Source organism: Nannospalax galili, unplaced genomic scaffold (assembly GCF_000622305.1).
Source record: "Nannospalax galili isolate Female #2095 unplaced genomic scaffold, S.galili_v1.0 scaffold873, whole genome shotgun sequence".
NCBI classification, from domain to species: Eukaryota; Metazoa; Chordata; class Mammalia; order Rodentia; family Spalacidae; genus Nannospalax; species Nannospalax galili.
This window is the reverse complement of record NW_008334005.1, coordinates 3,809,899-3,836,824: the sequence shown is the minus strand read 5'-3', so window position 1 is coordinate 3,836,824 and position 26,926 is coordinate 3,809,899. Positions and strand designations below refer to the sequence as shown.

Here is a 26,926-nt window from a genome sequence, read left to right as displayed (position 1 = left end):
AACTGGGGTGAGGGCAAGTGTGTTTCAGCTCTCTACCTTTGACTCGATTAAACTGACAAGAAGACTTCACTGACTAAACTCTTCACTGTTTAACTTACCACAGTATTGCTTTGTACCTCCTTTGGTATGAAGGTTGGAAAGGATTTTGAGAACATGGTTAACTCCTTGCTGGGGGTCGGTGGGGGATTCATTTAACACTACAGGCCTTTTCTAGGTTACTGGGATATCCAGAACCCAATGACAGCCATTGATCTACAATGTCCTGAGTGCAGAACTTCCATCCAGTCACCACGGTTATTAGAATAAAGGTTCCGAAAGTGTGATAAGCGATGGCTCCTGTCCCTGAATGGGCAACAGATAACTGTGTTTATGAGTGACTTCTCTTAGAGGGAGCAGCTTCACTTTGCGAATGAAAAAGTGACTGTGAGGCCATTCATTTAGGACCAGTGTTTGGTGCAATTAAGCTTGGATAAAATTGAAGTTGTCGGCTCTCAGAAATGAAATATTGAACTGAAGCCCTCATCGCACATTCAAAGAAATCCAAGTGAAGGGATGGATCTGTGTTTTAAATATTGTTGATGCTATTGGCTTAGACATGTTCCCTTTATTGGGTCTGTTTTGCAAGCCTAAATTTGAGCACAGAGACTTTCTCCATATAAATGTCTTAAGCATTGCAGTGGCACATCCATCAACTTTCTGCTTTCGAATTACAAAGATAACCTTAAGATAGGAGCTGTCTACTGGGCGATGTGATACGTACCCAGAAAGGGTGAACCTCCTTGGTGATGGAACTAGCCAGTGCCCAAGGGGAAAGTAATAGGCAAAAAGGAAAAAGGATAGAGCTGAGGAAAAAATTGATTCTTTTCCATTAAACAGTACGTGATGTGTTTTTTATGAAGTAGGCATCAGTTGAAAGAGAAATATTTTTCAACTAGAAAGAAACTAAAGAGAGAGAGAGAGAAAGGGTATGGAGGGATCAGGGGATAAATGTGTGTCTTACTTTCTTGCCATTTCAAGTAATGAGAAAGTTGAAAAGCATTCCACTGGGGTTACATCATGTGTTTACTTGAGATTGGCGGTATTAAACTTTTTAATGCTAATAACGGCCTTTATTTTTTTCTTTCTATTAAGCACATTTAGAATTCACACACCATTGCTTTCCCAGTTGTAAACACTGTGTTGCTTGTTTTCAGGTTTGCCAAAGATGTAAGTCATTAGGAACTACACTGGGACACCACCTCCAACTCTCCACGAAGGACCACCCTTGCATATCCAGGCAGGGGATACAGTGGAGCTTCTGAGAGCAGATGCACACAGTGTGTTTTGGCAGGTATATCCAGATTATAACTTTTAATTTAATGGATGGTTGATTATGGAATAAAGACTAAAGCTCTTGTCTTTTAAAACACTGATTGTATGCTTTCAGCTTTAGAAATCTCACATGATGTGGTAGTGTTTTTTGTATACTGAACTTTTCCATGTTTACTAGTGCCAAAATGGCATAGTGTTACAACACTAAAGAAAAATAATAGCAGTGCTGTGAGTCATAATTACCATTTTTTATTAAAATTTCATACTTGGCCAGAACATTTTTCCAAGCCCAGTACCTGTGGGTATGATCTAACTTGCATGGCTTTAATATATTAACGGTTCACTATAGGGAAAATACCTAATTAGCTTGCCAGTGGCCATTCTGGTTCTATTTGATTTTTTTTTTTTGCCTACCCACAGTACCTGAAGTTCACAGAGGTGCTCTGGGCATTATTCATGAAGTATATGAAATGTAAAAAGTAATTGGTTTTGTTGATGTTTGCTGGTGAGGAAATCTCTCTTGGCTAATAAGCCTACATCTGCTTTAAGGATTTTGTTGAGATAAATATGGTATTGTATTAAGCTTTGATATAGCTGGTAACAGAAGTTTCTAGTTCATTACATTGGTCTCTGTTTTCTTATGTGTATAGAAATATCTCCCAACAAAGTTAAAGAGTCTATAGACTGAGGGAAACGGGGTAAGTAACAACAGGAAGACTAGCCTGTGGGTTGAGTTTGATTCTGGCTTAGGGGAGGGAAGGCGGAGAAGGACTGAGGGACAAATGGCTCACTGTGCACAAATCTAACTGGCAGCTGTTTTACTTGTTTGGAAGTGCTTCACTCCCTGTCACCATGTCATAGCAGAACGCTCCTAGATCTCACCTTTCTCTCCAGTCACCCTTTTAACTGCTGTAGACAATGACTTTTCCAAGCCTCAATATGTTTACCTAAGGGACTTCACCCTCTCACAGAGAGAGGAGATAACAGATAACAAATTAAGTTCTGTTGACTCTTACAACCCTCAACCTCATCGCAAAGCACCTGTGTTTGGCTCTATCAGGTCCCCTTATTCAGACTCATTTCTTCTCGAATTTTCATCCCAGTGTTCCAGCTTTCAGTCTCTAATGGCATCTTTTCTCTAGCACATTAACATGCTCGGGCTCCTCACACCTTAAAGCACATTTAACTCGACTTTTTGCATGCTTCTGTCTTTATCTCCTCACACCCTCTTCACCTGCCACATTCAAAGCTCAGCTTGCTGGGAAAGGAGTCTTTACTCAGTCTTTTCTCACCTTTCCTGCTCAGTGTAATACCCCGCAGAATCTACTCTTAATTGCAGTAATGCTGTTACTTTACAAAAAAGAGAAAACAGCTTCAGTTATATGAGAATCCATACATATTTAAAATGTGAAATTTGGTAATTTTTGATAAATGTGTATGTGTGAAAACATTACTGCAGTCAAGGTAATAAACATATCCACCAGTCTCAGATGGTTTGATGTACCTTGATAATGGGGTCCGTTTAGCTCATACCCCAAGGTGAACTTGTTTCTGCTTTTAGACTACTGATGGTTTTGCACTTTTTAGAATTGTATGTAGCTTATCACAATGTATGTATTCTTTTTGTGACTTTTCCTAAGATGTATGTGGTGTGTGTGTGTGTGTGTGTGTGTATGTGTGTGTGTGTGTATACATGTGTATGTATATGTACATGGGGAAGCCAGAGGTTTGTGTCAAAAGTCTTCCTCAATCACTCTCCAACTTATTTTTTGAGACAGGCTCTTGCTGTTTTGGTGAAGCTTACATTTTCATTTTCAGAATGTTATTTATGGAACAGGAGATTATAATTTGGCATAGTCTAACTCATTACCTTGTTATCTAATAAACCATGTCATAGGTATTATATCAAAGAAATGTTTGCTTATCACAAAGTTACAAAGATATTCTGTGTTTTTTTTTTCTAGAAGTTTTCTAGTTTGGGGCTTTAGGTTTATTATTCCTCTTGATTTATTTATCTGTGGAGCATAAGTAGTGTTCATCTGGTGAACATGAATAGCCAGCTGTTACAGTGGCATTTGTTGAAAAGGTGCTTGTGTATATCCAGTGCATTGATGTTATATTTTGTAGTAAATAAATTGTCCATTCATGTGTGGATCCGTTTCTAAGCTGTCTGTTCCAGTGGTTTCTTCCTCTATCTATACCAATGTGGCATTTTCTTGTTTATTGAAGCCCATAAGAAATCTTGAAATTAGATAGTGTTTATCTTCTAAACTTGTTCTTTTCTTGGTGGTTCTTGATCTTTTAATTAAATGTGAATTTTAGAATCATCCTGTCAGTTTTACAAAAGCCTGCTGGGATTTTGAGCACAAATGCATGGAACTATATGTCATCATAGGAAAGTTAACAACGCTGAGTCTTCTCATCATTGAAACAATATTCCTTCCATTTATTTAGCTCTTCTTTACCCCCACATTCTTTTTTTTGTCATATTTATGTATAATTATTTAGGCTGTTGTAAATACAAAGTTTTAAATTTCTAATTCTACTGTTCATTCCTACTATTATGTATAAACTACAGTTGATTTTTGGTGTGCTTGTGGTATATGCATGTGTGTGTGCAGGTCTGTGTATCTGTGCATGACCATAGAGGCCAGAGGAGTATGTCAGGTGTCCTGCTCTACCATTCTCTCCTTTATTCTCTTGAGACAGGGTCTCTCAGTACACCTGAAGCTAGGCTGGCAGCCATCCAGCCCCAGCAATCCACAGAGCTGGAGTTATAGGTGTCTTGCCTTTTACATGAGTTCTAGGGATTTGAACTCAGGTCTTTATTTGTATGCAGCAAGCACCCTTACACACTGTGTCATCCCCCTGGTCCTACAATCGATGCATTTTATGCTGATTTTCCAGCCTATAACTACTGTTGAATTCAGTTATTCTTATATCTTTTCTTCTCCCTCTCCTAGTAGACATTTTATATAAACAGCTATGTTCTCAATAAATAAACATGACTTTACTTCATCCTTTGCTGATGAGATGCTTTGTGGCAATGGCTAGACCACCAGTAAAATGTTAAATGGAAATGCCAAGAGAGTGTATCATTGCCTTGTTTCTGGTCTGGAAGGAAAATATTAAGTTCTTTCCCATTAGTATGATGTCACCATAGGAAAGTTAGTGGGAAGACTTCTTTAAACTGCATATCACAGTTCGTTAATACATAAAGAGCTGTCTGTTAACAGATTCTTCTTCAGTGAGTCATGGTAGTTGGTATTTTTCTAGGTATTTGTCCATCTTATCCAAGTCATCAAATTTAATGACCTGAAGTTGTTCATGTTCATCCATTATTGTGTTAACATCTGTATAGCCTGTAGTTGTGTCAGCCCTCTGTTCCCCCTCTCTCCTCCTCTTTCCCTTCCTCCTGGACTTTTTCCTGGTAAAGCTAAGGACTCCATTTTTCCTTTTGCCGTAGAAATGGGTTGTGGGTGCTTTGCTTCTCTGTGCTGTTTTCTTTTTAAAAATATTTCTTTTATTTTGTATATATGCATGTATTGCTATATGTCTGTAAGTGTACCCATGTTGAACAATGCCTGCGAAAGACAGAAGAGGGTGTTGGAACCCCTGGAACTGGAGTTATAGACGGTTGTTAGCTGCCATGTGGGTTCTGGGATTTGAAATCAGGTCTTCTGCAAGAAGACGACTGAACCATCTCTCTAGCTCCTATCTTTTCTTACATCATTGATTTCTGTTCTGGATATTGTTCTTACTTTTTTTTTTTAACCTTACTTTAGATTTGATTAACACATACATTTTTAGTTTCTTAAGATAACATATTTGCTCATTGATTTGAGCATTTTCCTTTTCTTACATAGGCAGATAGCACTGTAAGTTTCTAAGTGCACCTTTGATGCCTCCTCAAACTTTGGTGTACTATGACTGACTTTCAGTCAGTTCAGAATGCTTTCTTATTGCCCTTCATTTCCACTGCTGGGTATTTAAGAAATATGCTAGTTTCCAAATATTTGGGAAGTTCCTATATATTACTTTTCTTAATTTCTTTACTTAAAAGACGTTCATTTTTTTCAATCATATCTACAAACATAAAACTTATGCATATGAGTGAAACAATGTGGTGTTTCATGTATAGATTGCGTAATGTTAAAATCAGGTTAAACATAGTTACCTGTCCTATGTTCTTGGTTTCTAATTTAATTACATCTCACAAGAGAATATGGTTTGTATATCTTGATCATTTTAAATTTGTTAAGAGTTGTTTTGTGGCCTAGAAAATGATAAATCTTGATAACTGTTCTATGTGCATTCTGCTTATAAGTAGTAGAATAATCCTCAAATGTCATTTAGGTCAAAGTCATTGATAAGGTTGTTTAAATGTTATATAACTTAGTGACTGGAAACATAAGCATTCAATTCATCTGCCTATATCTATCAGAAATTTTGTGGATTCTGTCCTCGCTCACCCCGTTCACGTCTCCTTAGCCGTCAGTCCTCATTTCTTCATCTCCATGTCAGTTTCTACTCTAGTCAACAATTACCCGCCATCCAGCACTTGAGATTACCTCTGCTTGCTATTCCCATATGTAAAACATGCCTACTTCAGCCATCTTCCATCCTCTAGCACAATTCAGATACAATTACATAATCTCCTTGATGTGGTTCAGTGTTTTCCTTTTGACCACACAGTATTCACATTCTTATCCCCATTGGAGGTGTTTATGAGCCACAGGATCTGTGTCAAACATTTTTATCTCACCATTGTCCCACTTACCGTGTGTCCTTCATCATCTCTGTGAAGGTTAGTCAACTTTGATAGTCAACTCGATAGCCTGAAATGACCTGGGAAGATCGTCTCAATGAGTGACAGGGTTTATCTACACTGGGTTGGCCTGTGAGTTTGTCTCTGGGGGGATTGTCTTGATTAAGTTGATAGATGTGAGGAGTCCGATTCCCCAGGCAGGAGGTCCCCAGCTGTATAAGATTGGAGAAATCAAGTTGAGCGCATGCATGCAGGCAGGCATGCATTCTCTACTCTTGACTGTGGACTTGATGTGATAAGCTGTTTGAAGTCCTGTCTTGACTTCCCCGCAAGGATGAACTATAACCTGGAATCGTAAGCTGAAATAAACCCCTTTCTCTCCAAGTTTTTGTCAGGGTATTTTAATCACAGCAACAGAAATGAAACTAGACCCATCCCCATGTGCCTTCACCTGCTTCTCCATGCATTTCACTTAAGCCCCTCTGCGATCCGATCGTTTCCTTTTCCCACCTGCTCTTTCGTGTCCACCCCTGCTGTTGATAGAACTGGGCAATTAAAACTATTCTGATGATCATGACAAAAGCACAAACAATTCATGTTTATTATACATTTTTAGATACAAGGTAGACTTCTAGGCATATTTTATACATAGTAATATACAGTACTAGAAAAAATGGAAAAATGATGGCTATTGCTATCCTTACCATATAGATCAGCTAGCAGAGGCACTGTGAGGTTGACCACCCTGCCCAAAGCTACATACGGACTTGGCAGAATTCAGAATCAGATTCTTGACCCTGAGTTTAAGCTTCGAACTTCCATACTCTACTGTGTCTTCTGCAGTGAGATATTTGTGAGTAAGCTCGTGCAGCCTTTCTAGACTTTATGTTGCTTAAGGGTAAGATAGGAGACTTGTATACTCTTTAAGAAGATGCTTGTCCTTATGCTCACTAAAGAAACTGGCTCTTTGGGTTCTCTCCACTAGCATAAAGTCTGTGGCAGTGTTTCAGTTTTGTGTTCATCAACAATGATTTGTTGGTTCTTCTAGGTAGCTCCTCTGCTTTACTTGATGTTGGTAGGGTACTAGAATAGCTGAGGGCCTGTAGACTCCCAGGGTGAACCAACAGTTGGCACTGGCCTTCAGGGACATTGCAGAGGCTGTCCGCCACAGAGACAGCCTCAGGAACTCTTTAGGCCTCTATCCACTGTGATGGTCTCAGGGCCAGATTTTGTATGAGTCAGCTGCCTCCTGAGAATGTGAAAACCTTAATCTTTACACCTAGGGCTGATGCAGTTATTTCTGATGTACTGTATTGATTTTAAAAGGCCATGGAACTCAGACACAGGAGAGGAGACAATGCTAATTGAATACCGGAAGGGATAGCTCATTGGAGAACACCAGGTAACAGTGGGCCACAGTCAGAAAACACTGTGGAACTCAAACCTGAGTAGTGCTAAGAATAAACTTACTTTGGGAGCAGTAATTGAGGACATTAAAAGCCAATCAATTTCTCGTTGTAGAGAAAAAGATAGGAAATAGGTGAGCTAAGCGCAAAATGTTGAAAATCTTGGGACATGTAAGGGGCTCCTAAACTGTGGTATGTTTGAGATCACTGCAGAGATCATGGGGATGGCAGAGCAGGAATACTGGACATCTCCACAGTGGGCTCACAGGCATTTAGCTCTGGTAAAGAGAGAAGTGGGGACCTCATTTTATTCTAACCAAGCTCTTTGTTCCTTTTTTTATGATACCTTAATCTCATACAACTTAATTGTACCTTTTCTTTTAACTTTTTCACTTTTTTTTTTACAGCACAGCAGGTTCAATATTTTCCATCATGTTTACAGATTTTGTACATCATTTATTTCTCACAGCACAGTGTTGAAAGTAGGATTCTGTGGAAATCGGCCTCCTACTCCTTCTACTAAACTGTACTACTCTCTCTTCTGTCTGGACAGAAAGAAAAGTGTTACTGTCATTTCTTCTTCAGCTGCATGGATATGTGACGATTTTCTGGGGTGGTATTAGAAAGGCTTTGGAAATAATCGGGAGAATTACAGAATAAATGAGAAACATTCAGTGGCAAAATGCATCTATAACATTTTTCTTAGTGGAAGGGAAATCCAGTGGTTAGGAACAAGAAAGGGTAATGTTTAGAATAAAGAAGAACAGTTAGCACATTTAATTCAGATCAGCACACATGCGTTGAGTGCCAGCTCTGCATTCGCTGCTCCGATACCACTCACACCCCAGTTGTGAACTCCAGTCATGGGTTTGACGTTAGGTTTCCGGTTTTAACAGAACCTTTCATGCTAGCTGCCAACTAGTAATAGGTTTGAATTGTCAAGCATATGTTAAAAATTCACCTAGTGTTTCTCACTTGGATGTCGCATGTGCCAGCATTGTCTGATGGGTACCTCCAATCAGTCAAAGGACAGTTAGCTAGCTTTATTGGAAGAAACGGTAGCAGAATGAAAGATCCTGGAGTGAAGTCATATACATGCAGCCAAATAGCTGTATGGCTTCAATAAGGTCTCTTAATCACTAAGTGGCTTAATTTCAAATGTGGAGTAAGGTGGGCAGACCAGAGTCAGGCTCGCAGCCCTGATTGAAAGCAGGACTATGTGGGGGGAGGGGGCTGTATAATACCAACATAGCCACTCTACTTCCAGAGATTAGCATACAATGGACTAGGATTGAACCCAGGTTTGCAATAAACCCCAAATAAATCTACTGTGAGCCACTGGGTAGATGATCTGCTTGTTAGGATTCCATGGTAATTATGGCATCACCCCCAACTCACTATAGGCCATTGGTTGCAAACCAACTTATTCAACATTACGAACAAAACAAGATGTTCCAGTGAACTCAACTCTTTAGCTAAGATAACTACCAAATAAAGGACATGCTTTCAAATTTCTAGCATATAATAAAGACATACTTGCCCCAAACTTCATACTGAACTTGACATATTTATTTATTTTAGTTTAAAAAGCAATTCAGATGTTACAGAGGCCCCAAGGCTGTAATGATTAAATCAGTCTTTGTTTCACAGACTAGGCACAAGGGAAGTTCATCGTAGAAAACTGGGCCAACTCAGCCCAATTTTGATGTTTTATTTAGAAAAAAAAAAACAAAAACAAAGCTAAGCTAAAATCTTTCCTCCTTGTTGGTTCTCAGATAAGCATATTCTGATTGATACTTTTGAAGTTATGTGTACTTTTTTATGTTTGCGGTGTCTCTATATACACTCTTGCTGATTTTTCATGCTCAGAGAAGATATATACTTTGTAGTTTGAATCCTAAAATATGTGAGTTCCTCCAGGGGATTGTAATGTTTTAATTGCTTCTCAGAATATAGTTGTTATGCACTTCTTTTGGTGCCCTAGCCCATCTCATTTGAAATTATACATAATTAGCACCAGAGAAACAAGTGGTGTCTTTTCCTATGCTAGAATTCAGGAAATAAGTACTCATTTTGCCAATTTTTACTGACTTCTGTCTGTCAGTGGCATGGCCTTCAACAGATTAGTCTCAGGGTTTCTGCTTTATTACCTGAAAAGTGGAAATAACAATAGTTACTACAGAGTAAAATGGTAATATGAAAGTACTGTAGTCACTAAACAATACCCTCCCTCCCTTCCTTCTTTCTTTCTTTCCTTCCATCATCCATCCATCTATCTATCCAGTCATTTATCCATCTGTCTGATCTTCCATTTGACCATCCCTCTAGTCATCCATCTAGTCATCCATCCATCCATCCATCCATCCATCCATCCAAATATGTACAAAGTGCCCACAAAGTACCTGATTCTGTGTTTCTTATTGGAAGGACCTGAAATAAGACAAGAATTTTCTGTCCTCGTGACTTGAATGATCAGGATAGGGGATGTTCTAGAATACATTTTGAGGTTTTACTAAGAGTATTTGTAAATCCTATTTTTAAAAATATACCTACAGTTTAGCCTATAGATTAAAATTTGAAGTACTTACTGAGATATTACAATGAATTTGCATTTGAATTTTATAAGGGACTTTTGTACTAGTTAAGAGCTTTGACCTGTTTGTGCAGTCTAAAGAAGTTGTGCTTTCTAAACTGTTTTCTCTGCCTTTTTTTTTTTTGCAAGTGAGTCACTTCATTCATTAGTGTGGAAAGTCAGATTTTATTGTAGACTGTCATGTTTTCAACTTACACCATACCCAGAGAATACAAATTATCTTTGAGGATGTATCAGGGACTTTCTTTCTTTGAATAGCTATTAGTGTCCTCTGTATTGTTATTATAACAACAGTAATTTCTATTGAAGTGAGTGGGCTCACTGCATTTTCGTTATAACTTCTTTTGAACAATGACTTGTCAATTGAGCTGTAAAAATGTGCTCTTTGCAGTCTTTGATTCTGTGGGATTCGTTTTGGCAGCATTTTCTTTCCTCCATTGTCTTCTTCTCTTTTCCTTTCTCTTTCCTTGAAAGCTGTAGAAAATTGTCTTCAAGTGAAATGAATATCAAATAGGAAATTGGCCATTGGGGGTTACATTTCCTGGTGCAGGTGTAAAGCATAGATTTGTTTCTCTGTGTATAACAGCATACAGAACAATTCTGTTCATGCCATCTGACTGGTGATGGTAAACCTGTGGCTTTTAAATAATGTGATTTGTAAAGACAGAGAACATCTCTCAAGCTGGAGTAGATTATTCATATTAGAAACTTTATTTTCTTAGAAAAGGTACAGATTATGTTTATGAGGGGGGAGAGGACAAGAGAGAGAAGCCAGCAAATGTACCTTCTAGTCATTGCATCAATAGTTTCTATTGCAAGAGTGTTCCCTGTGTAATTTCTTCTTAGAATACAGCTCATGAAACAGCAAGGATCCTGAGTTCTATATCACGGGGTTTTATTTGCTCCATTGTCGTTTATGAATATCGGAATGTTCACTGGGGGAATTTTGTAAGCTAATTGGAACTAAAAGGCAATTATAAGCAATGGAACTGCAATCAGTGCCAAAAATATACGTATTTTTAGTCACAAGGAAAGCTAAATAACCTAGAAAATAGTTGCGATACTTCACAGTTACAAATCATGCATCTACATGATCTTTATTCTAAGGAGTAAAAGTGTTTTTACACATGCCTTAATTAATTCAGAAAGCTTCCCACAAAGAAGGTGAATGGGCAGTCGTACTGTTGACAAATCTGTGATCATCTTAAAGGGCCAAGTTTATCACCTCTTTATAGGATGACAGTTGTAGAATTAAAATAAAAGTCACATCTGTAATTCTAGTTTTATGTCTGTATGTTAGGCATGTATGATCTAATATACATTTTCTACATCCTCTTCCTCCTCCTCCTCCTCCTCCTCCTCTTTTTCAGAGAGTTATTATGTTTTTCTAACATTAAAGAAAACATTTTAAAAGGCAGTTTAGTTCTTTGGGTAGAAAAATTGAGATGTAGAAAACACTGCTTTATATATATTTGTTTACTTGTTTGCTTTGTTTTTGCCTTGTGTCTCAGAGGAAGAGTCCCACAAAAAACTGTGGAGCTCAGAGGGAGTTTAGGAGACTTTTCAAGAGGAATGAAACATTTCTTTTACAGTGAAGTCAGAGGGAGGGAATCTGGAGGTAAGGAGATCATGAATTGTCCATGAGCAACATAGTCAAACAAGACAGGTGTGCTTCTCTTCCTGTTAAGCTAAAAAAAAGAAAGAATGGAAGAAAAGAATTGGCTGGGAGAATCTTTCTCGTAGGTAGGCCACATGAGTTCTTAAACCTCTAGCCATTGATGTTATCCTCTGCCTAGATTTTCTCTCCTGTCCTATTCTCTTAGGTGAAACCTTCTTTACCATCAAAACCCCATACTGGTGTCACTCTCTCTAGGGTCTTCTTTCAATGAAACAATGTTTCTAATATACCTCCAGCATAGTACATCCTGGTTAGCCTGGCCAGAGCAGTGCAGAGATAAAGATAGATAAGTATTCAGAGATGCTGTCTCCATCAACTTCTTCTTGTAAGTTTTCAGACTCATTATTACCTCCAAGTCATACTTGATGATATTTGAAAGATCATCAAAATGTCTGTCTTGTCACATTGTGCCCTCACATACCTCATCTATAAAATGAGCGTTTTAATTCTAAAAGACTCATAGGTATATTTTGAGGTACTAGGAAGCAAACATGAAATGAAATTGAGGGGAAACAACAGTGTTACGGTGAACAGTTTTCAAGGATGCGCTTCATTTCCAGAAGTGGGAAAATTATTATTTGGTATTTTGTTTTATTCTAAATTTCATATTCCTCCTGTTTCTATAAGGTGCTTCACTGACTTACATAGGCTTATAGAGACTATCTACCCTTCATGAACCTTCACTCAATTACTAAAATTTCTTTAGTTTTTACTTTATAATTATACATAAAAGTGAAATGATTCATTCTGAAGGGATTGGCTGATTTAAGTACAAGTTGGGGGTGGAAGTTTTGAGCCATTTCCTCAGAGCAAGTTTCGATTAAGAAGACCTAGGATATCCCAAAAACTCAAGGACAGGGTGGTTCAGAGACAAGAGTTTCTAGAAAAAGCACTTGGCCTGGTGAAAACTAACTTGTGATCTTTACAATAATTACACAGAAGCTGACCAGGAAACCCTGTGAGGGCTGGAGAGGGAAAGTACAGGGAGAATGGACTTTCTGGAAGTCACTTGCTGCAAAGGATCTTTTTCTTTGCCGTAGATTAAGAGCATGCTTTCCTAATCATTTTAGACTGCACAAGATTAGCTCCTAGAGAATTTCCTAAATTGTGTGTTTTTGATAGTGATCTAAAATTTAAGTGTTAAGCTACGTCATAATCAGAGGCAAATAGGAACATTAAAGAATTGTTTTAAGTTATCATCAACTATCCTTTGTTAAGAAAACTGATTCTAATGCCAGGCGTGGTGGCACAGGCCTTTAATCCCAGCACTTCAGAGGCAGAGGTAGGTGAGTCTCTATGAGTTCAAGGCCAGCCTGGTCTGCATAAGGAGTTCCAGACCAGCTGAAGCTACAGGGAGATCCTGTCTCAAAAAGACAAACAGACAGACAGACAGACAGAGAACTGATTCTAACCTGGTGTGGTGACACAGCACTTGAGAGGCAGAGGCAGGTGGATTTCTGTGAGATCAAGGCCAGCCTAATCTGCATAGTGAGCTCCTGGCCTGCTGGACTACAGGGAGACCCTGATTCAAAAGAGAAAAAAGAAAAAGAAAACATTCCTAAAACCAAAAATAATACCAGTATGGTACTTTGATCTTACAAACCAGAGTCAGCATCTCTAGAGACTGACAAGTATGTCTCCCAAGTCAGATTTCTGCCCTGCTGTGAAGGCATTTCTTCCTGAAGCCCCAAACCCAGTTATGACTGTACAGTATCCCTAATGAGTATAGAACCCAGTGTCAGAAGTTCTCTGTTATCCTGCCCTTCGCTCCTGAATAGCCTCTCAGCTCTTGGGTAGACTTGAACTTGTAGCAGTGGGGATACAAAGCTATTCTTAGTGGGTCTCAGTAGAGCCCATAATCATCAGACCTTTATTTTGACAAGTATTTGCCTCAAAATATTGAGTGTTTTGACCCTGAGAGCATCAGGGTCCATAATTATAGGAAAGGAGAAAAAGACAGCAATGACAGTAAGAGAGCAAGGAAGGCCCTGGGAGAGATGATTCTAGAAGATAATGGGCATTAGCGAAGGCCTTTAAGAAACATTTTCCCTGGATAATTGCCAACTGGCTTTAATTGATGAGCTCTTAAGCTGAGTTTGTGGGAGCAATTCCAAGTGTACAGACTGTGTTATGGGAATTGGCAAAGCTCCTGACACAGTGGGTATGGGCCTAATGTTAACTCTGAGATGGACCATTTTGGTTAACAGTTTGAACTTGTGTTTTGTCCAAAGTTTGGTACAGGGCAAAATGTAGGTTGTAATGTGCTTTGATTGAGGGAACTACCACCTCAGTAGAAATTCAGAAAGTTAATCCTATCTGTTCTTTTCTGGAAGTTCAAGGATTACATTATAGGGAGAAAGTTCTGAGAAATTCTGTGATCCTTATCTTCCATTATGGCACTACCATATGAGCTGCACGGTGGTGCAATTACTAAAAGTTGGCATCGATCACAGAGTACTTTCAGTGTTCTGTCAGTCTGGAATTGCACCTGGGCATCACTGTTGATTTCACTCCACAGGTCATTTCAATAGATCCTAAACAAAAACGCACACTTTCCCTTAAGATATTGAACGAAATGATTTATAAATTTTTAACATATTGAATTTTAGTTTTTAGTTGTTCATGATAATCCAGATTCCTGAAGAATCAGTGATTGTATCTAATTTTTAACAAACCAATGGCATGAACTTGAGTAAATGGCTATTTCACACTGAGTCAAAATGAAAGTTGTGAGGAAAAGATGAAATGCCTGTATCTTTCTGTGAGTAAATTCTGTCAGATAAACTTACTGGTGCCTATTATCGCTGATTAATAATAGTTCAAATAGTTTGGGGAAACAATAACCCATTATAAAGTCATAGAACTTAGGGAAGATACTTAGATGAGCAATGTATTTTGCTAGTACTAGAGACCCTAGAAATCCTTGGGTCAGATGATCTTGTTTCATGGTGTTGAATATTGAATCTGAAGGAGGCTTAATGAACAGAAGGCGAGGGGTACAACAACAGCTCCAGTCTCCCTGTTCGTAGCAAATTGGTGCTTCCTAAGTTTGTTCTATTCTAGAAGTGTATAGAAACCTGTGAAAATATAGCAGAGATGAAAAGTTGCCATGTCTATTTATTTTTATTCATCTCATGTCTACAACAATGCATGTATTAAAACAAAAATTTTTCATCAAAGCACTAATTCTGTTTTTAGAAGAAAATAATTCCTTTTTACAGAGGCCAAATGTTGTATGAGCATTTAACATATATAAGACAAGTACTTAGAATATTTTCTCTGTGTTTACTTATGATCAGAATCACCAAGACTAGGGGGAAAACATATTTCTTTCTTGTCTGCCAGGATTAGAAAAACAAATTTCTTTGGGCCTTTGTTAAGCCTGGATTTTTTTTTTTTTTTCAGAGCTGAGGACCGAACCCAGGGCCTTGCGCTTGTTAGGCAAGCGCTCTACCACTGAGCTAAATCCCCAACCCTGTTAAGCCTGGATTAATTTAGGGGTTTATATGGCTGCTCCCCAAGTAGGATATTCTCCAAAATGTGGTCAAACCTTGCACTTCTTTCCTAATTTTGGATTGAGTGACTGTTTGGGATTTGGCTCACCTACATGCAGATTAGATTTTCCTTGCTGAATATTTTTCTTTCACCAAAGGTACTTCTTGTTTATTTCATCAGAAAAACACCATCATGAGATTATGAGTCAGGATTGTATCATGTGTATTTTACCCACTGAGATGCTGGAGGAAACTGTTAAGACACCCATAGCCAGAGTTACCTCTCTTGTTGGAGAAATACAGAGACCTCAGTGAATACATTTCTTAAATATAGCAGGAAAATATTCTGCAGAGTCGCATTGCACTGTTATATTCATCTCACATCTTATATGTGTAGAAATACAGCTTATGACTTTTCAATGGGATTATTTCTCAATGTACATTTCACAACTTTTAATTTTAAGTGATTTTTTGACACTTTCATCAGCCAAAATTCCAGAGATGGAGTAAACACAAATAATTTTATATGAATTGGAAAAACTATCAAATACAGTTGTGGCTTTTGTTATATATTTTGATGACTTGACCCAACTATAAACCCATACAAATTGAAAATAAATATAATTTCAAAAATTGTAGTCCAAGGAGCAAGTTTTGTAGTTATACAGAATTGCAAGTCTGTGATGAATCCCTAAGTAGAAGTGAACACCAGAAATATGAATTTCTAACTCTTTATTTTGCTTCATTAGCTTTTAAAATGTATACATTAGCCAAAGGTTATGATATCCTATTCTCTTTGGTTATGAAATTACAAAAGAGGATGGCTTATAGTTTTGTTCTTTTGTGTGTGTACATGGGCACTTTGGAATTCCCGGCAGTGACCATTCAGTATAAGCACATACAATTATTTTTGGCAAATTGTCAGTGTTTGCTGACAGGAAAATGCCTCTCTACCTCACTGAATATGGGGCAATTAATGAAAATATGTGTACTTGCAGGAAAACATTTATGTAAGGAAATGGACTATCTGGAATTTACATTGCCTATTGACATGAATATGATAATAAAATTCCATGTTATTTATAAATTAGTACATTTCCCTAAACGCAAGGGGAGTGCTGGGATTTTTCACAAAATTGGGCATTTCTGTTTTAATAACACATGAGTGGACCAATTTAAAGTGATTTTTTTAAGAGATGAAAGAATCATTTGAGAATAATTTAAAAAGCAGTATTGTGGAAGAAATAGAAAATGACTACTTAACATCTACAAATGATTCCATGCATATTAATTCTTTGATCTTTAAAGCAACCTGATGAGGCATGTGTAGGAGATCTTGTCATCGCTCTTGTCTGCCACTGAGACTTGCCCAGGGTTGCACAGCTTTTTATAGCAGAGCTAGGAATAGAGCAAGCCCTTCTGATGCCATATTTCTATGATACTGCCTTTCTTTGCTTTTCAAGAACTAGCCAGGGAATGTGTGTGACAGAATACAGCAGTTACAGTATGGCTGCAGCTGTGATCACAAATCACTCCTGACCATATGCCAGTTTCAGATTGGTTTCCTCTGACCATCTCCTCTTTCGTGGACTTTGCATTTCATTACTTGTCCTTATAAAGTTTATCAGAATGATTCTTAAAATAGTACTTGCATCTATTATCTATCTATCATCTATCTATCATCTATCTATCTATCTATCTATCTATCTATCATCTATCTATCATCTATCTATCTATCTATCTATCATCTATCTATCTATCATCTATCTATCTATCTATCATCTATCTATCTATCTCTATCATCTATCCATCTATCATCTATCTCTATCTTTCATCTATCATCTATCTATGAATCCAATAAATTAATTTGTATGTTTGTTCACCTATAGCCCTATAATTCATGGCCTGGCTGTATATTTTCCCCTCCTGGAGCTCAAACTGCATTTCTGATAGTGGAAACGTGATTGGGCAGGTGGCAGTTGTTCTGGCCACTAGCCGTGTGTGATAAATTGCTCAGTAATCTCCACAGCAGCATTATGCATGCATTCAGAGTGTTTAGGGCACTGCAATGGGGAGAATTTCCCATCTTTCATAAATAACCATTAATCTAGCCTTTTTACATTCAGCCTTTCACATCTGTTTCAAATTGTTCAGTGCTGTTCCAGAAGTGCGTTAAAGCTCCAATCCAGGTAGTATTAAGGGGATAAATGAGCCACGGGGAAGAGACACTGTATTTTTCTTTAAGCAATTTGTTCTTCTTTTTACAAAGTTAGGAGCCAAGCAATTTATGATTAAGATTTTTGGAGGATATCCTCTGTCATTTTAAGCCTTTCTTGTCTGTGAGTTTAAAAATGCAGTTTTAGCTCTGGTATCCTGACATACATTGACTGTTTTCCTCTCTCCAAGTAGATTGCAGGTATTATTTCTACCAGCAAATCTAAAATAGTTTTAATTCATTATAATCCACCCTAGAGTCTTTTGGAGATAAATGAGAAATAGTTAAAACCTAAGGTCAGTTAGGAATAAATAAGTGCCTGACTATGCATTTATATTTGTGATATTCTGGAATTTCAGAGAGGGTTGTCACTAGTGTTATTTGGTATATTCTTTTACAGAAAAAATGCATTCCTGCTTTATGAATTATAATTTAATATTATTTTGCTTTATGTCAGATTCAGTTTCTTTAATGAGTTACAAAGGTGACTCTGTTCTCATCACATGCAGCCCATTACCTGTTTTTCCAAAGAAAACGTTTTAATAAAAACAACCCAACCTGCCGGGCATGGTGGCACATGCCTTTAATCCCAGCACTAGGGAGGCAGAGGCAGGCGGATCTCTGTGAGTTCGAGGCCAGCCTGCTCTACACAGTGAGTTCCAGGACAGCTGGGACTATAGGGAGACCCTGTCTCAAAAAGACCAAGAAAAAAAAACCCATAATGTTAAATGTACAAAAGTTCCACAACATGATATTAAGATACACTGGAGAATAAATGCATAGAAAGGCAGTACCATATGGTATATCCAGTGACATATAGGAAGAAACAGGAATGTTTGCAAGTTGACCTTGAAGATGTTAAGGGACTCAAAGAAGAAATATCAGACAAGAGGATAGGTCAAAGAATATTCCCTGTGCCTGGCATTTGTAATAGGCATAAAAAAGATGACAAGCTGATTATCTGACCTGGAATAGAATACTCACACAGGAATATAAAGAAGAAGGGAGTTCAGTTACATGTCTTTCATCAAGGTTAGTGAAAATCGCATAGAGGATCATCATGCTAAGTGCACTAAGTCATTGGCTCTGAAGATGGTTTATTTCATAATTACAGCCTGCTGTTCCATCCATGTGGAGGGACTGACAGCTGCTCCGCCCATTACTATTAATGAATTACCAACATGCATCCCACACACATCCACCAAGAAAGCAAAGACATCCCTCCTCTGCATGACTTTGTTTTGAATCCTGCAAATGTAGGATGGCTCTTTCCTTAATAAGTGGAAATCACTGAACATAGCATACATATATTGTTCCCCTAACTAAAAACTGATGTCTTAGAGGAATTGGAGAAGAGCTGTTACTTCGTCTGTTAAGTATCTCTAACCTCTCTGCCTTAAGGAACCCCTGTGGCCCATATGCAAATGAAATTGCCTGGCTAGGGATTTCATTAGAAGAAAGGTGGCAATGACCATGCCAATCTGCTCCATGAAATTTTCCCCTCCTGAAAGAGTGCCAATGCTGTCCTTGAAGTGAGGCAAAAAGAACAATATGATTGTTGATGTGATGGCTATATGAACTTAATTGCATCAAGACACGGAATAGTTCATATTCATATTTTTTATCCTGATGTAGCTATTAATTGCTAATCGTTTACTCTGAAGAGGTCCTAGTTTCTGTGGAAAGTTATGTTCATACACTTTAAGGCATTTCTTATTCAGTTTTGGTCCCTTCCTCAATCATCAGGATGATTTCAGTTCCCATCAGGCCTTTTCTATGGCCCCCTTCTTTTTCAAATGGAAGAATAAAAAAGTTCCAGTTCATATGCCTTCATAAATTATAAAATTCAATAGGTTTCTCTCCAGTCTTTGTGTCCTCATCACCTGTGTTTCTGTTGTGAGACATTTCACCATCCCCCACCCAAGAGGCATACCCTGCAACCCTCACTTTTTACATAAGATGACCTAAAAAGGTCAGGGAATGCCACTGAATGAATAACTTCATATAGACACATGCAGCATGGTGCCTTTTAGTGGCTTATGTAAAAATTAAGTGTGATATATTTTTTTGTTCAACTAAGCAAGGTGAAATCAAAGCAGTCATTGACATGAGACTACAGATTGAGAGATAGACACCTCAAGTCACAAACATTTATTGAGTCTCTGCTATTCATGCAACATTGGATTATACAGAAATGATTGTGACCTTGTGGCCACTCTCTAAGAACTCAAGATCCAGTGATGGTGATGACCATGTTGAATAATAATTACAAGTTCTGCTGAGTTTGTGCAGTGGCAAAGCAAGTTGGGTGTCCAATCTGGATCTGCCACTTGGAGAAAACTTTACAGAAGATGTGAGAGAGGAGGAGAGCTGAGAACTGAGTTTTAGAGGAGGAACATACTAACAGTATGAGGGCTCTGTGTCAACCTTGTTCTAAGAAAGTGGATGGTATTATCTTGACCATCATTCAGTCTCATAAAAATAACACTGCATGCCAGGGGTGGTGGTGCATGCCTTTAATCCCAGCACTTGGGAGGCAGAAGCAGGCAGATCTCTGTGAGATCAAGGCCAGCCTGGTCTACATAGCAAATCCCAGGCCAGCTGGGGCTACAGGGCTACTCTGTCTCAGAAAGCCAATTAACCAATCATTCAAAAACGCTGCTTCTTCTGAGTTCTGAATTCTATAGATTGAGACTTTTTGCTTTTCTTCTGGCAAAGAATGGAAGTTGATACTTCACTATTTTTATAAGAAACATAATTTTGTGATTTGTTATTATGTTATCTTCTAATATTGATTGAGAAAATCATTATAAAGCTCTCTGTCCTTTCTCTTACAAAATACGCATTTCTATTAGTGTGTTCTAACAGGTCATATTTTTATTTCTTTAAGAAATATCTCGTCTTCATTTTCATTAAGAGTTCTGTAAGGGTATGATTACCTTCAGCATCACAGTACACTTGTATATGAAGGTCTGTCTGGGTGGTAGTATGTGCCAAACGTCATTCTTACTTACCTGTACTTTCATGTCATCTTTCAATAAAAGTCCCCTCGGACACTCAACAAATATAGATGAGTAAAAGAAGCATGGCATTCTAGCCTTAATTCTTGTGCTGTGATCCCTACCAAATCCTTGAATCTTCCCTCCTGAAGATTTCTTCCTTCCTGCTGATCTTGAGACTAATGTCTCTAAATTTTGTCTTTTTCTGCATTTTCTCCCATGACAGACTTGTTTGTATGATGACTAAACCTCCTCTATATGACCTAGGTAATCTGCTTGGATAGGTTATGTAATCTGCTCCCACAATCATCCTTGACATATCTCCCAATCTTCACCTTCCCAAGTCCTCTCTGCCCATCTCTAGTTCAGAGGTAAGCCTCACAGATGCCAGGGAAATGTCTTCAACACCTATCCCTCCTCCACGTTTCTCTTTTCTTGCTATGGTACCAGCTCTTTAATGATATTCTAACCTCCAAACTCATACCCATCTCTAAGCCACTTTTCATGTTGGTGCAATCTAATTTTTCAAAAATACATGCTGTCTTTGGCAAAATACCATGAGCAATGTTAAAATTCAGATGTCATAGTTAGAGTGACTCTCTGCTACCCTTTAGTTTTGCTTTCGAGTGGTATCTTTTATGAGCCTTCTATTTGTATAGAGAGGCAGTGTAGCACCGTAGTTAGAATACCCAAGTTTGAATTCTGGTCCTGATATCTGTTAGCTCTGTCATCACAGGAAAATTCTTTATCTTGTCTAGTCCTCATTTTAATTGTCTATAAAATAGAGATGGTAGTTGGGTCCACCATTAAAGGCCATTTTAAGGATTAATAAAAACTCAGAATAGTGGATAGCATGCAGTAAGGGGTCTGTACGTGATCATCTTTACTGGAATCCCTTTCTACATAGCATTTAGAGATATGAAAGTGTCTAAATTAAATGGTACATTGAAAAGTGATTTTACAACCATAACCTGAAACCACGTGGAAAGTTTATTAGTTAGATAAAACTTTGCATTTGCTTCCCTTTCTCAGCTACAGTAAATTAAGGTTCAGGACTAGGTGCAATATGTAAGTAATCTTGAGGATCTGAAATTTGGTAACACTGTATAAGCAGCATTGTGGTGTTATTATTTTGTTCTCAGTACTGTTTTTTTTCCCTAACTTAGGGACGAAATTTAGCTTCAGGAGAAGTTGGATTTTTTCCAAGTGATGCTGTCAAACCTTCCCCATGTGTAAGTTCTGATATTTTATGTCTTATTTTATTTTGCTTTCAGTGCAATCAGTAGATGTGCAGGAAGATACAAAGATACTGTCTAGGTTGCTCATTAGTTTTATTGATATTTTCTACAAGGATAATATGTCCAGCATCATTGTGATTCTACTGTAGGGATATATTAGGAAAAGATATGCAAGGTGGGAGTTTAACTTAGAAGTAAGCCAGAGGCACAGATTAGATTTGTTGAACAAGTTTCTTCCCAAGGGGAAATGGTATTCCTGATCACTAGACTTACAGGAAGTCATTTCACTTCAGTGTGTCCTTGAAAATATGATAGAAAATGACAAATCTACAAATTCTTCAACTAGATTTCCCAAATATGTTTTCTGAGCTTTAGAATGTCATTCTTGTTTATTTAATATCACAATGAAATTTTGTGAAAAAACAATGAGAACAGATGAATATTACTCAGATAATACAGGTTAATATAATGTATTCTCTGATACTTTACAATATGGGTTCATTTCTGTGTGGAATTATATTATTTTAACATCATAGTTTTTCTACATTATTTTAAGTTAGTGCAAAGTAAATGAAAACTTTTTACTAATATGAAATACATATGATTACTTGAGAAATATTCTCAAAATTCTCATTAAATTATCTTTCTTGCTACATTTCCGAAGTTTATATATTTCTCAAGTTGACGTTCTTTTTGATATTACAAATGTAAATATCTGCTACCCTTAATTTGAGAATAAATGCTTATACCACTTATCTGAGTTTAATTGTTTTAAAAGCAATAAGAATAAAAACAATATTTGCTGATTTATTGATTACAGATAGGAAGGCTGAATTTCACTTTTTACAAATGTAAGCAGCAATGTTTATATAGAAAAGTGGCTAGAGATTTGAACATTCAGATATTTTGGAACCTGAATAAGCATTTAATATACAGAGCATAATTTTTCTGTTTACAGTCTTTTGAACACAGCATAAAATGAACTTTAGAAGTTTTATTTCAGAAATAGTCTGACACAAAGTAGGTGTTTGAATTTCTTGAAGGAAGGAACAGAGGGATGAAAAAGCAACTGTGAAACCCCAACTGAACACAGACAATGAGCTACTGACAACAGATTCTAGAATCTCACTGCAAATGACTAGGAGGAGAAATGTGTTCAAGGCATTTTAAGATAATAAAGAGTCATAGAGTAACATAATTATGAGGAAAATAACCAGGTAAATATGAATGCTTTTATAGTTTAAAGATAACAAATGACTATTAAAACGAATGCTTACTTAATGAAATTATGTATTTGCTAGTTATAGAGCAAGCTAAATGAAAGTCAATAGACAGAGAAAAGACTGAAGTGAGAGGAAGGTTGGATGAGTTTGAAAACTGTATCCCTTTGGCCCTAGGATATGTTGTTTACCAGGGTCCCTGAATAGTACTGTGTTCTACTCTGAACTTAAAATTTATTTCCTGCATTTGCTCTTCCTGTCTCCTCAAGACTTCCTAGGCATACAGGTAGGAACTTAAAGATGTACATAAATGAGATAGTTTCATTTCTGGAAGAATAGTGACTGGAAACATAGCCAGGAGCTACAATAGAGTTCAAACATAGATAGTTCTATGGACCCAGCAGCTGTCAGTGTATGAACTAGTAAAACTCCAACACCTGACAGAAGAGATATTCTTTTAGGTCATGGCTCTGGGTAGACAGAAAAAAAGGCAGAGAACAATCTCTCTTGATAATTTCTAAACTTAACTGTAAAAATATTTCATGCATAAGGGCAGAATTCATATCAGCTCTATGATTAAGTAATTTTTTTAAAAATTTCTTTATTTTTTAGAAGAGGCATTTCTTTACAGCTTTAACATACTCAATAACAATTTCTAGAGCAAAGAGAAATATAATTTAAAGTGACTCAACATTGGTGGTTCACCTTGTGAAAATACAAATTCCGTTTGGTTTTGAGGCTTTTCACAGTCTTTCAAAGGGTTGCAACAGATCAAGTTCTAGGGAATATAAATTCATCAGTTGAATCATTGACTTCATAAGGAAACATACCACCCTAAGCTAAGATTAGCAGAAAAAGTGTAGAAATCACTGCACAAATCAGATTGGGAATGACAAGATGCTAAATTCTAAATTTAATATGGATAAAAAATAAAAAGGAGAACAAATAAGAGGATACTATAACATTCTGCAATCGTCTGGGCTTATTATAAAAGACCCAGATCTAGTCATTGAAGTGAAGGCTTTAATGGATGCATTATATGCGTACCAGACACAGTTTAGTAGAAAACTGGAAGAAAAATTTGAAGAAGTTTCTGAAAATAGTCCAGAGACATTAGGAAATGGAAACTAAATCAGAGAATGACATGATAAGATTCAAATGTATCAAATAAAAGAGATTAAAGATAATTGTGGAGAGGCAATATTCAAATAAGTCATGGCTGAGAACTTTCCAGAATTTATGATCAAACTAATTTTAAAAATCAAGATAAGTATTTTAAAATTAATCAACAACTAGATATATTTTAATGAAACTTCAGGATATTGGAGATGACATATTAAACCCAACCAAGAGCAAAGACAAGTGCCTTTAAAAATGGTTGATAATTAGATCCATCTCTAACAGCCGCTATAATGGAGCAACAAGGGCTTCCCACTCTGATACCTGGTCACTTGCTGTTGTTCTCTTAGTTTCCAGACAACAAACATAAGATGTGGACAAAACACTGAAAGCTTAACAACATGACAGCATATTAATTCTATCATCAATGCACAAAGAAACAGAGAAACACAAACCACATCCAGAAGTAAGCTGTTAGAACTGTGCTCAGGAACACAAAGAAAAAATGTTCATAAAGAATGAGTAGATAAGAAACCTCAACAAAGGCATCGTAACTGCTTTAGAGAAACAACTGGATGGAGGTTATAGAACATGAAACTTCAATGCCTGAAACAAGGCTGGAGAGATGACTCGGTGGTTAAAAGTACCAACTGCTCTTTCAGAGGATCCGGTTTCAATTTCTAGCACCCCCATGGTGACTAATAACTGTCTGTAACTCCAGTTCTGACTTCCACAGGCATTGCATGACATAGGCATTTCACGACATGGGTACACTTACACAATACATTCATACACATAAGATAAAACAGATAATAAAATAAATAAACATATAAATACCTAAATCAATAAAAATAATATGTTCACATTTTAAGAGAAAATTACTAACAGCTTATAAATTTAATGCCTAACTCATTATAGTTCTAGTTTAACAAACACAGAGAAAGTTTACTTCTAACTGCCCCATCTAACTTTAAATAGGATATATTTCAAGAAGGATGTATTGCACATACACATATTTTAAATATCATGCTATATTCCCAATAAATTGCTAATAAGCCTACTTGTGCATAGCAGAACTTTAACAATGTACAGTGTCTATGGCGAAGGCATAAAATGACATTAGAGGACTACAGTAGCTACAGACTCAAAAATGAAAGTTTGCGCAGAAGGAAATTATCTATAAATATGATGTAATAAAGTGTCTGTTAAGACAAAATCTTAAAGTGATGAGAGAAATTAGGAGGGGCATTGCAGATGGGAAAAGTTAGGACCCCACCCTGGTTATAAGCATCTTAGATGAGAGAGTTGTTCTCCTGGCTAGTTTTGTTTTTATTGTCAAATTGACACAACCTAGAGTCAATTGGAAAGAGGGAGCCTCGATGGATGATTTTTCCAGATCAGATTGGCATATGTCTATGCCTGTGAGAAATTGTCTTGATTGATAATTGATGTGGGAGGACCCAGCCCCCTGTGGACTGTTAAGAAAGCTAACTGAGCATGAACCCATGAACCCTTGAGCCCATCAATAAGCAGCATTCAGCCATGGTTTCTGCATCCCCCACCCCTGGCCCCGTGAGGTATTATGACCTGGAAGTGTGAGCCAAACACTTTCCTTCTCTGAATTGCTTTTGGTGAGAGTTCTTTTCTTTCTTTTTTTTTTTTTTGATCACAGCAACAGAAAGCAAGCTAGAATAGCAGTCCTAGATCTTGAATATCAGAACATACCCACTGAAGAGGCAAAGGGGAATTTCATAATGGAGTAGCCCCAGCTATATGTTCTGTGTGAAATGACATTACTCTGCACTTCTCAAATATCCATCCTCTGCTCATGGACTTTACAGCCAAAAAGTCCACAAGCAGAATATGTTGACATTCTTTACCATATGCCTCTCTTCCTTCTTGGTCTCTCTTACCCAACATTAAAAGCTCAGGAACACCATGGGCTATGGACTATGTTTATCAAAGAGTTGACTGATTCATGAAGATATTATAATCACAAGACAGACTGTCTGTATTCCGTTTTTTTCTCAAGAGTTTACAAATTGCCGGCCTTTCTGTGCTCTGCGTCACATTTATTGTTTTATGGCTATCAGTAAGCCTTCTTTGGCTTTGTTCATTTTCTGGTTGCCACCAGCAACTAGAAGCTGCTTGCTTTTTTTACATAGGAAATCCACCATTTTTGACTTGGGTAAGTCTGTGTGAGAGAATGAAAAGTTGATGTTTTCCATGATGTTTTCTTGAATAAAATGTTTTCTCCTTGGCCTATTTTAATGTCAGAGTTTAGAATTTGTGTTACAAAGTAGAGTCTACATCGAGTGTATACTGTTTATTTTGTATGTTTTTCCCCAGTGTCTTAGGCAAAGGAGGTGCTGTTTGGTTTCTTTAATAACATTTTCATTTAACTTTCTGTGATAGGATTAAATTGCCTCGATAGTAAATATTCAAAGTTTCTAGTTCTTATTTTTCTGCTATCTCTCCCCTTGAAGGTAAAATGAATGAAAGAATGAATTAGAAGGAAATGATGATTTTCTACTTATCTGACATACACCATGATTCGTTCTCTATAAAATTGCCAATGGCTAGTTCTAGGACTGTGCTTAAGGGGTTATAGAGCTGAGTCAGCTGAACTGAATTAATGATTGATTTCTAAACGCTCCCTTAAGTAAACTTAATCTATTTTTGCCTTTTTATATCCTAGGTGCCTAAACCAGTAGATTATTCTTGCCAACCCTGGTAAGTATTAAAAATGTCTATGTAGCTAAGTTGAAATACCATACTCTTACCTCGAGGATACCTTAAATGTAGCGTTGTAAACTGTGTTCCATTTCCATTTGTCTGGGCTAATGGTGTTTTCATACGTAACAAAACACCATAATGAATGTGCA

The 26,926-nt window shown here is 37.3% G+C and overlaps 1 protein-coding gene across 1 annotated transcript in view; it reads left to right on the top strand.

The window, feature by feature from the left end:
• Positions 1-844: 844 nt before the first annotated feature.
• Vav3 (vav guanine nucleotide exchange factor 3) overlaps positions 845-26,926 on the top strand; it is a 60,695-nt gene continuing 34,613 nt past the window's right edge. The window contains exons 1-3 of the mRNA XM_008828981.3: positions 845-1,330; positions 21,631-21,696; positions 26,740-26,774. The gene's annotated coding sequence lies outside the window, so the exon portion shown is untranslated. The remainder of the gene's footprint in view (positions 1,331-21,630; positions 21,697-26,739; positions 26,775-26,926) is intronic.